Here is a 12,094-nt window from a genome sequence, read left to right on the forward strand (position 1 = left end):
GGTCACTTCGTAATTGCTACTGCGGGACTGCCGCACCTCTGGCGGTCGGTCCCGTTTCCCGGTACGGTGGCATCCAGCGGTCATCGTAATAGGCCCCTTTGTGATTTTCGCAAATTCCAATAATTGTGTTTTTTTGTATGAGGAGCAGTTTCATTTGTGTATCCACTTCCTGTCGTATTGGAAAGGAACAACCCAGTCAAGAATTGATTAATTCCAATAAGAAACTCAATTGAATCCAGGGTTGATTTTGGATAAAGAAATGCATTTGGAGCAGCTTCAACACCTCTTTGCAGTAGTAGCAAACTGTTCCATCTGTTGTGAGAGCCACAATGGCAGTTGGCGGCTGGCACCACTTGGCAGACATCCCTTATCAGTACCCTATCCCCCAGCCCATCTTCTGACCTAATTCACAAATTGTATCATCCACTGCCAAGTGAACACACCTTCCCCCCAATGACCCTAAGGATGTGCCTCCTTCATCTCTGAGTACTGTCCCAGAGCTCCAGCCCATTTCGTGATCCCTACTGCATCTCCTATACTTTTAGCCTCAGCTGTTTTCCAGTCATAAGATGTCCCACCTTATGAGCAGAACATTCTATAGGAAGAGAACAGCCCAATTGTGCAGAGTTTTCAATGAGGTTGATTTTGTACTAGCTGAAACTGTTGCCAGGAGAAAGACCATTGTGGTGGATATGACACGGACAGATATATTGTTTGACTGGCCTTCCAACTTGGGGCCCGATTCCGATGTCGGGCAGACCAGAGTCCCTCCGACATCAGTTGGAACTGGAACCAAACAATCTCCTGTTGTCAGTTCCAGTCCAAGAAGTGGGATGAGACCAAACAATGTTTAGTCACAATCCTATTCTTTGACAACGGGAGCATGCATTCTAAACAGAATGCTTGCTCTCATTGCAAAGAACAGACGTGCAGTTCAATCCTTCCACCCTGTGGCAGGCACCTCTAGATGTCTGCAACCAGGTGCAGGGATCAACAGTGGAGTATAATAGGTGCCCTCTAGGCTGCCATTCGGCAGCCTTATACCCATGAGGGCCCAGCTGGGGGCTCCCAAAGACAGATTCCTAATGCCTTTCTGTGTCAAAAAAGCTGGCACAGAGAGGCAGGGGGGAGCCGCCATCGTAATCGCTTGGCCGGCTCTTTCTGGCCGTAGGATTACTGCCGGCTTTTCAAATGGCAGACGGGCTCTCTGAGCCCATCGGAGGCCATTCAGAAAACGGATTAGGATTCCCTTCTAACCGACCCCATCAAAATGGGTCAGTTGGAAAGGAATCCGAACAGGCAATTCCGTAGCAGTCGGAACGGCTCCGACCAACGGTTGAAGCCGATCCCAACCCCAGCAGAATCGTGCCCTTGTTATGGAGGGTCCACTATCATTTCTAGTGGTTTCTCTTCTGTGCAATGCTAATCTGCATTGATACGCCTGAAAACATCTCCGACAACCATTAGTCCTTTCTGGACATTTATAACGTTGGTGTTGGAATTGTGCTCTTAGACCCTACTGGGAGGCTGGAGTAAAAAGGATGAGACATGTGGGCAGAATCATGGGACAAAAGCAAGTAAGGTGGGATATGAGACAGATTCAGAGGATCCGAAGCAACAGAGGAGTGACAAGGGGTGAGTTTTACCAGTTGCCACAGCTTCCTTCACCACAGCACTCTTGGAATTCTGCTGGGAGCTATCATGGAACATAACATCTTTTATACGGATTGATACCTCTCCTACATTAATGTTAGTTCGTGTTAAGGGCACTACTCATATTTAGAAACTCAAATCAAAGTAATGTGACCATTTCATAGTCGTTAATGAAATGGTTTCTTGTTCTTGCTGCACATTTTCACCATATCATATAGTGATACTTGACTTCGTCAGTTTTAAAATTTTTAAATACTTTTTTCCATGTATAATAAAATCAAATGACATTCAAAATATCAAATATTCCTCTCCTTTGAATTTATAATTTAAATTAATAATCAAATGCTGAATCATTTTTTTAAAACTGTCTATGGTCCAAGGTATCCATTACATTCACTTTTTATGTTGTTTGTATCGAGATTTAACAATGATATCTTAGAATGCTTACATTTATGATGATATTAAAAATGTATTCTACCATTGTTCTCCTAACATATTTATTGCAGAGATGTGTCGGGAAATCAATTGTTAATTTAATTTGTGAAACAATTCTTATAATTGTAATCATAAATGATCATGTAAAAAATCATTTATGATTATCTTGCTAGTAGGGATATCGCTACTAAGGATAAGATCATTTCATACTCTGTACTGTGTGTTTGTTCCTAAATCCCATATTCTTAGAGGAGGCATGCATTAGTAGTTCCAGTACAGGACAATTGGTCTGCATGATGGCCTGGCGCCTGCTCAACCGCCCACGGGCCCCAATCGTCTTTGTGGATTTCACCGCTCCTCAAATTGAAAACGCAGGAACTGGAAGGGCATAGCCTGGATATGACATAGTCAAGCAACAATTAGCAGTAGGACCTCCTCTTACTCTTCTGGTCCCTGCATCAAGGGGCACCTCAGGCTGCTGGAAACCCACCAAAGCCTCTTTATGCAACTGCAGTTGTTGGATTGGGTGGGTGCTAATGCTAATACCTGTCTCTTTAACCTAAAGCCATACTTTGTCTTTGTTTTGCTCAACTCACTTTTTTTGAGAGTCTGGGATGGATACAGGACTCGATGGAAGAGAACTGACCTACTAATGCTCCAGGGCTTCTATCTCTGCTTTGTGGTTGCCCACAGTTTACATGAGAGTCAGTGGTGATAACAGGTGCCTTGAGCAGTGTTACTGCAGTATAGGGTTTCCAGGGTTGCAGGTTGCTGTAAATACACAAATCATATTTGTCATGGTGTTATAGTTTGTTTGTAACACTTTACACTAAAGGCACTCTTATGGTTTGACACCAAGTGATGACCTTTGACTACCATCATTTTAATTCTCTTTTGGTGTTTTACTTTACCCTAGCATGAATGAACGACGTCCTGCATATGTCTTGTTTCTCTTGAAGACTTCTTTTCGTAGTTTTGAAGGGGGAGCTGTCACAGTAGAACAGCTTGCCAAGAACAGAACGTGTGGGATTTGCATTAGAAAGCATGAGAGAGAGAGGTGTGGAATGTTCTTTTTAGTCTCGAAGTGCAGTGTTTTGAGCAGTGGTGTACACATGTGCAATGTGGTGTACAATGAAAGATGAAGTATGTGATGCTATAGGCAGTGGTGCAGAAATGCGCATTGTGTAGTACATTGGGAAGTATTATGAAGTTCTTACTATTGGCTTTGGCATGGCCTCATGTCATCCTAAATCTGACTCTGCCTTGCTTGAGCTTTTCTACGTGCACAGACAGGCCCCGAGAGTGTCTGTAATTTGTTTGGGGAGAGTGTCTGCAATTTGTTTGGGTTAATCACATTCAAGGTCGTTTTGGTGGAGATTGTTTAATGTACCCTGGAACACTTTTGTAAGCTTTGTTAAGATAAAGGCTGGAACATGTGAGAATGTAGAGGGAACGTGGGAACTCTTAAAAAAGATCATCTTGGCAAGGTGGGTCAAACCAATTCACAGGCACATATATGACAAATTATTACTTGTAATGACCACATATATATCTCAAACACATAACAACCTAATATCTGATAAATTTATGTTATTATTCTTTTTTGTGTTTTCTTTTAAATCATTACGTTTGATAACATTAATCACTTTTTTTAAACTATTTCCTAAATATAGATATCTTGTTCAAACAATTTTTTTGCATGTAAAACCGGTTGTTTTAGTGCACATACATATTAATATTAATAATTCCTCTCACCTTTCGCAATAATCTTATCGCTATCAATAGTTTAGTTATTAACAAAGGAAAAACATTTTTTCAGCATATTCATTTAATTTCATCCTATAACAACACCATTACTTTCAATATATATTCAACTTTTTCTTGATAAGAGGAGACTGGCGGTCTGTGTTCTAGCTACGCGCATTTCAGCTTGCGCCTTCGTCATTAATCCATCACAGATTCTTGAAAGGAGAGATTAACAATAATATGGTCTAATAATAATATGCCTGCTTGATAGTTCTAATTAGACATAGTTTCACATTTAAGGTAAAAAGTGATGATACACAAGAGGCCAAGTGCATCCCATTGACACCGCACCATTTATTTAGAAAATCGTGCTCAGAAAACGCCCATGTGCTTAAAATGCTAAAGCATAACATTTGTGGATAGGGCCTGAATTTAAAGTACACAACCTCCAAAAACCTTCACCAAGGTAAATCCCTATTGTGCTTGTAACCTAATTTTTATTCTAGTTATACCTTTTGGCGTTGGCTTTGAGCAGACTGTCCCTACTTCTCCTGAGTAAACATTTTCTTCAACAGGCACCTAGTAGCGACTAGAAAACATAAGGAAAAAATGTGTGGACGATAGAAATAAGTCTATAATTTAGAATTTTGGCCTGTATTTAATTTACCAAGGTGAGCCCTTGCGAGAAATTTCCTTATCTAATGACTTGAGGAGAGTTAGATGGCCAAGGCTTGCTGTCAATGAAGGGGATCATGCTAGAATGAAGGACCTGGTTGAACAATCTATCATCCTTTTTCAAAGCTGCCCCACACAGGCGGACATTGATTTAATTTCCCTGCAGGTCCACTGTGATCTGTTTTCTAACTTAAAAAACTTCTTTGTTAAAAGATGTAAAAAAAAAGTGGAGGCTAGGGTCGTAAAGGCCTCTTGGTATAATAAATACTGCCAAGGTGCTTACCGTAAACTGTCCAGGGCCATCAGATCCAAAGATATGGCTGAGGTGAAGGCCTCTAGGGTCAATTACAAGGCAACCCAGTTTAAGGCCAAAGAAGAATGGGATGAGGATAGTTGGAACGATCTTCTCCTAGCGAGCAAAGAGAAGAACTTGACCTACTTCTGGCAGCTGGTAAAACCAGGGGCGAAGGGACGCCCTTTAAAGCAATCAATCATGTCCCGCCAGATCAGTGGGCGGAGTATTTTATGGCCCAGTTTTCCATCACTAATACTAACTTAGATGGATTTAAAATAACCAGCCCAATTCTAGCTCTGGTATTCACCAACTCTGAGGTTGAGACTGTTCTTTCTCTTGTTCCTAGAGGCAGGGCCCGGGACCAGACTGTGTGCCTGCTGATTTATTCATCCATGATAAGGACAACTGAGTGCTCTACATTACTTTCTTGGCTAACTCCATTGCTAGTGGTTCGTGTATCCGCGCCACTTGTTCGGGAGCGGTAATAATTCCGGTATATAAAAAGGGGGACCGAGCGCAGGCAGGTAATTACAGCCCCATTAGATTGTTAGACTGTATACAAAAAATTGTTGCCAGATTAGTCCTAAGCCCGATTCAATGGTGGGTAGACGATGCTAAGATTCTTGCTAAGATTCTATCACCCCTGCAGGCAGGGTTTTAGCCCTGCACTAGTACAATAGACCAGGTCCTGAGGTTTGTGATGATATATTGGAGGGTTGTCCTCATAGGTGGTGGCACATTTTACGTGGCATTTATTGATTTAAAATCAGCTTTTGACCTTGTCCCACTGTTGTAGAACATTTTAGGACCCTAGTGTAATTTTCCCGATTCATGCCCTTATATAGGAATAAATCACCATGTCCATATATAGGCATAGAAATCCTAACCATATTTAGACATAGCTCATGCAGTCCAAATGTGGCACGGCTACTTCCACTAGTTCCGAAAATCCACGATTTCTTGGAAAACTTGGCTTCAGCAGCTAGGGACTTCCCCTTGCTTGAATATTGATTTATCCAAGAACTCATGGTGTTTTAAAAGAACTGAGACTCTTTGATGACGTTATTATGTCCACCTTTACGTCAATCTCGGCACCTTCAGGGAATAAATATGCCCACACTTGCCTTAGCAAACACACAGTGGTTTGAAGCAGTTCGACTATCTACTTGCCCGACGCATCCTGCTACAGCAAGTGCCGAAGGAAGTCGACCCTCCAGCAGACGCACTGAGAGAGATGCTGTCTTTTCTCTTGCCGAGAAATACAGCTTCAGTGTTTCCAAGCTACCCTTGCTGGTTGTTGGGAAATCGAGTCCTGAGACTGACCTCCTTCATTCTAAAACCAAGGAACGGAGCTGATTAGACCCTAAGAGAAATCTTGGATAGATTCTTGGCAAAAAGAATACTAGATTTATGCTACACCTCACTTACTTCTTCCCTCGTACTAGACGCAGGTTAGGTACATCCGGGTAGGCGTATTTTAGAAGCACCAGTTGAGTACTTTTTAGCCTTTGATATTTATGTATGTATTTATCTATGGTCTAGGAAACATACAATGCTTTTACAGTATTATTTTATCCTACTCTTATTACTGTTTGCATTATACTTTTCAACAAGTCTTACTATTGTAGCAGTTCATTTCTTCTGCATGCGAAAGACTGTTCAATAAATACTTTTATTGAAAACGCCCATCTCTCAATTTCTCTGCACCTCTGGTGAAACGAAGCATGCACGAATGACTGAGTAGAATATCTATCTATTGTTTCCACGACTCTGAAGGTCAGTTTTATCTTGGGGAAACAAATTTGTCATGTTTATGCGGTTGTCAGAAACAAAATCCCTTCATGTGAATTTGAGAACGTTTCTAGTGACCTCTGAGCTAGCTGGAACTCATACTTAAGTCTAATATATTCGATAGCGACCTAGTAGACATAAGTCCTACGTCACATCTATAGGATATATTATTCCAATTCGCAGAGCCTATTGGGAATACAGGAACTACACTGCACCACGTAGCAAAATGTGGAGAGCCTTCCTAGAATTGGGAATGCCCCTGGAGCTCTTATCGATGTTAGTTAAGCTCCATGATTCCAAATATGCCCAGGTTAGATGGGGCTCTTATTTTAAAACCACTGGATAGGAAGCTCTGCCATCCGTTTAGGGTTGGTTCCTTGCCCACAAGAGCCTTCACAAGCAGATGGCTAAGGCCCACAACTGACTTATGCCCGTTGTGTCAGGCCTACCATGAAACTACTTCCCATATGTTATTTTCTTGTTCGGCCTACAGTGTCCCGAGGAGGAAATGGCTTAAACCTATATGTCTTGTCCTTGGCACAAGGTTTGCCAGTGAAGCCCTGAGGATCCTAAAGACAAGCCCCCAGGAGGCCATTGTTATCGCCACTGCTAAATTTCTTGGGTGGGCATGGAGGCTTCGGGACAATAAACTTAGGGCCTAAAGATATGTCTTTCCATACTGAATTCAGACGTGGGTTAGTGTGAATTGCTTTTTAGCCTTTTTCAAATGTATAAAGTCATAGATGCTGAGTGTTTTGACCTTATCTATCTTTTGTGTTCTAATCATGGTTTTAAACAGTGAGTCTTGGCTTGTGGTTTAATACTTATTTTAGGGTACCTTGTGCATGTTTTAACTATTTATTCTAATGTGTTTTAATGGATACATTCTATTGTTGGATTGTCGTTTATGATTCTGTAATCGAAATAAAGACTCTATGAATTGAATTGAATTGAATTTACCAATTTTTTTAAAATTCAATACCTTTTCAATTTTCTATTGTCCTTCTCCAGTTGAGTAATTTTTAGGGGCAATTCTATTCACCTGTGGCAGCTCATTAGTTATTTCTACATTATTTTCCTGTCCTCTGATTTAAAAAAAATATAAAAGTCTATGGGTTAGATAGACTGCTATCACCCAGCATTATTTAGAGCCAACATGTTTAATGTTTTACTGTTCACCAAGGAGGGTCAATGTCTTTTTGCAAATATATTGTCCCGCTTGAATTGAATAAATTAACAAATGTTCTGTTCACTTTCAGCAACTGATTCATTGTTGCTTCATTATTTTTAATTTTTTAACCTCTAACTAAAATATAAAAATGTATAGTTTAGATAGACTATTGCCCTCCGACATTATCAACATAATTTGCTCTTTCAGTTATATTACCCGCTGCAATATATTAAGAGGTTTCTCAATAAAAATAATGTTTGTGCATTCTTATATTCTCAACATTACCTGTATGAGGGGTTGTCATTTTTTTCCTTACTCAACTGGGAGATTTGACAACGTGAAAGGATAGAACTATTGGTTAAATCTAAAAAAGTTAAAATAATGTATTCTATTCATGGATTCTGTGCATTTATAATATAATTCATGTGTTTATTCTAACAACTATCTTAAGTGTAGAAAAAGTTATGAAGAAGGATACTGACCCTTTTGTTCCTTTTTCCTGCCAGGTTCTGGATTTTCTTTTAAAAAGGACTTCAATGTACTTACAGACCAGATTCTTGAACGTTATGGTCTTTTGCACTTTCTTTGAGCTGGAAGATAAATGCTGACATTATATGGTTTGCCTATATCTCTCTGCACGCCGTTTTGTTGTAAATTTGTATACTATAGCGCCCCTGTTATCTACAAACTAAGGCGTCTAGGGCTTTAGATCTCCCCTTATTGCACATTGCTCTAACACGCCACTTTTGTATGAAGGCAGTGTAGTCTTCTACCTTAAATAGCACACTCTACGTTTTGTCAACTCTTCTCCATGTCCTCGCTTATGCGTATTTGCTTTTAATTATACTGGTATCCCCTTTGTACCCGATAGTGAAACCGTAGACAGTGTACTCTAGTACCTTAAATATCACACTCTACGTTGTTGTCAACTCTTTGCCATTTCCTCGCTTATGCGTATTTGCTTTTAATTATACCGGTCTCCACTTTGTGCCCAATAGTGAACCTGGGAGGTATATACCTCTCCGATTATAACTAGTTTGTGCAATATTTTAAAGTATACTCTCTTAATGTACATGGGCCCGCTAATATTCTTTACCACCTCATCATGATACCCTCACAGCAAGTGTTGCATGCTTACTGGCTCCCTTACGTTAACGGGCGCAATTACTTGCGAAGTTTAACTCGTTCCCTTAGAGCGATTAATCAAAAAAAGGGGGAGCTATCTTTGTCTAGTCAGTTAAAGCATATAGGTTGCATTCTAGTTAGGAAAAATTAACGGGAAGTTTCTGGGACATCAATATGTTCCTATTTACATTATAAACTTCCTTACGTAGCATTTGCAAATTTGTATCAATTACGGCAGTTTTCTCTTTATATCTGTTGATTACTTTAGGAGAATAACTGCTTGCTTAACTATATACAATCCGAGCATTGTGCAAAGCTAGATACTACTATACCCTGATGGCAAAATATTGTTCTGCATGCATCTCTTACCTGCCATAGATTACTCTCTCGATGACCTTAGGTAGACCACGCCTGTAGCCATGTGGTTACACTATGGCCTTTTAAATGCTACGAGCGACCCTTTACGTCAGCAGGAGCAATTACTTCCGGGGTTTGACACGTTCTCTGATAAGAAGTGTTCAAGGTACGGTAACATATTTGCCAAGTTTATGGCCTAGTGTAGATTCCATTGTAATTGGAGGATTGTTATCCTGCTTGGTTACTATTGTCCCAAAACAGACTCCACATAGACGTTAGTTGTGTGTAACCGCGTTTGACTTTTATGGGCTCTAAGATTCCATTTTAATTGGGGGATTGTTATTCTGCTTAGTTACGACTATCCTGAAGCTCACTCCACATAGATGTTAATTGTGTATGACCACGTTTGACTTTTATGGGTTCTAACCTGATGATAAGTGATTATTTTCTCAAAACGTGATGTATTTTACTCATGGGGTGAAAAGGTAAGTTAATACCGCTCCTCCACTGTTATTCCCCAAGTTGGTGGCAAATAATCCCCTCCCAAATTCTAACCTTATTTCTTTTCCTACACAGTTGTTATTTACATATACGATATGTGATTATAATCTGAGCGTTTAACTTAGTAGTTGTCGGATATCCTAATACGGGGTGACAATAAATGATTTAAAATACCATATAAATAAACTGTTTAGAACTTGGTAGGCTAATATTTGCCACCGACTTGGGGAATAACAGGTAATATAACTGAAATTGCAAATTATGTTGATAATGTCGGGGGCAATACTCTATCTAAACTATACATTTTTATAATTTTAGCTAGAGGTTAAAAAATAAAAAATAAAAAATAATGAAGCAACAATGAATCAGTTGCTGAAAGTGAACAGAACATTTGTTAATTTATTCAATTAAAGAGGGACAATATATTCACGAAAAGACTTTGACACTCCTTGGTGAACAGTAAAATCTTAAACATATTGGCTCTAAATATTGCTGGGTGATATCAGTCTATCTAACCCAGAGGCTTTATATTTTTTTAATCAGAGGACAGGAAAATAATGTAGAAATAACTAACAAGCTGGCACAAGTGAATAGAATTGGCCCTAAAATACTCAATTGGAGAAGGACAATAGAAAAATGAAAAGGTATTGAATTTTTTGAAAACTGGTAAATTCAATGCAGGCCAAAATTCTAAATTATAGACTTATTTCTATCGTCCACACATTTTTTTCTTATGTTTCCTAGTCGCAACTAGGAGTCCTGACGAAGGCGCAAGCCGAAAGGCCTGTAGCTAGAACACAGACTGCCAGTCTCCTCTTATCAAGAAAAAGTTGAATATATATTGAAAGTAAGGGTGTTGTTATAGGATGAAATGAAAAGAATATGCCAAAAAAAAAATGTTCCTTTGTTAATAACTAAACTATTGATAGCGATAAGATTATTGTGAAAGATGAGAGGAATTATTAATATCATTATGTGTGTGCACTAAAACAACCCGTTTTATATATAAAAAATGTATTGAACAAGATATCTGTATATAGGATATGTTTTTTAAAACAAGTGATTAAAGTTATCAAACATAATAATTTTTAAAAAATCACAAAAAAGAATATTAAAACAAATGTATCAGATATTAGGTTGTTATGTGTTTGAGATATATATGTGGTCATTATAAGTAAATATTTCTCATATATGTGCTTGTGAATTGGTTTGACCCACCTTGCCACAGTGATCTTATCTAAGAGTTATATTTCCCTGTCGTGGCAATTTATCCAGTATTCAGGGGCCCCGTTCTTTACAAAAGTGAGGGAACGTGGGAACTCCTTTTGTCCTGGAATGCTTGCATGGAAGGTGGCCAATTCCAGCATGTTTCCTTGGTGCAAGGGAAAGACTCTCGAACCTTCTTGTGTGTTTTGAGACTATAAAGCTGTAGAATCTTGGCAGCCAGCTTAGGAGCTCACTTCTGGAGTAGACGTACTGTCACAAGACAAACAGAACCTGAGTCCCGGCTAAGAGTGCATTGCTTGGCTTTTAACGGGCTCCTCTTGCTTGAGTTGGCAAGGATGTCGAGTGAATGATTGGGTGAGGTGATTTGATTCTGACTAGTGCCATTGTGATGCGTGGTGCCTTTGTACATAGTCATTTGAGGTGTTTTTTTTGTGATGTGTCAGTGAGTCCAAGTACACATCCAAAGTGATCATTTGATGTATTTAGTGTATTTATATCTTTCTGATTTCTTGCAGGACTTCCAGTAATATTTGCTGCCTGTTTATTCAGTATTTCTATTCATGCATTTAACAGTTACATTTGCCAAGTGTGTTATCATTGCTTGTATATAAAAATATATCTCTATATACATTTGAATGTTACTCATTCGATATCTGGGTAAACCTTTTTGTTAGAGAGCAGTGCATAAATAAACCCCCAAGCCTTATTCTAAAAAGAGAGTCTTTGCATTTTGTAAAGTGAAACCCCTTTCTAGGAGTTGTTGTGTTTTATGTCTCCTGCTTCGTCGTGTTTAGGCCATCATGTGAGAGTGGTATTATTATTTTGAGGGCGAGGCAAGACACACTCGTAACGCATGAAAAATATGTTGGCTAGTGGAGCCTGGGTCAGGATGTAATAGATACATCTTAATTGGTTGACAACACATTTCAGCTCTATGTATATAGTTTGTTTAGAATCTTTTTGACACTTGGGTGTAATTTAACAAGTTTTATTGGGTCTTTTCAATGTGTACAAGATGACAAATTAATCCAACAATTCATATCCAAACACTTCTATGGTACAGGTGTGTTAGGAGATAAATTGTTTAATTTATAATATTATAATAAAATAATATTTAT

At 39.1% G+C, this 12,094-nt stretch overlaps 1 protein-coding gene across 1 annotated transcript in view; it reads left to right on the forward strand.

The window, feature by feature from the left end:
• The window catches only part of LOC147660957 (laminin subunit alpha-5-like), a gene marked incomplete at its 3' end in the record, with an annotated part of 218,421 nt that overhangs the window by 70,686 nt on the left and 135,641 nt on the right, over nt 1–12,094 (forward strand). The window lies entirely within an intron of this gene.

This window comes from Lissotriton vulgaris, unplaced genomic scaffold (genome assembly GCF_964263255.1).
Source record: "Lissotriton vulgaris unplaced genomic scaffold, aLisVul1.2 SCAFFOLD_3097, whole genome shotgun sequence".
Taxonomy (NCBI): Eukaryota; Metazoa; Chordata; class Amphibia; order Caudata; family Salamandridae; genus Lissotriton; species Lissotriton vulgaris.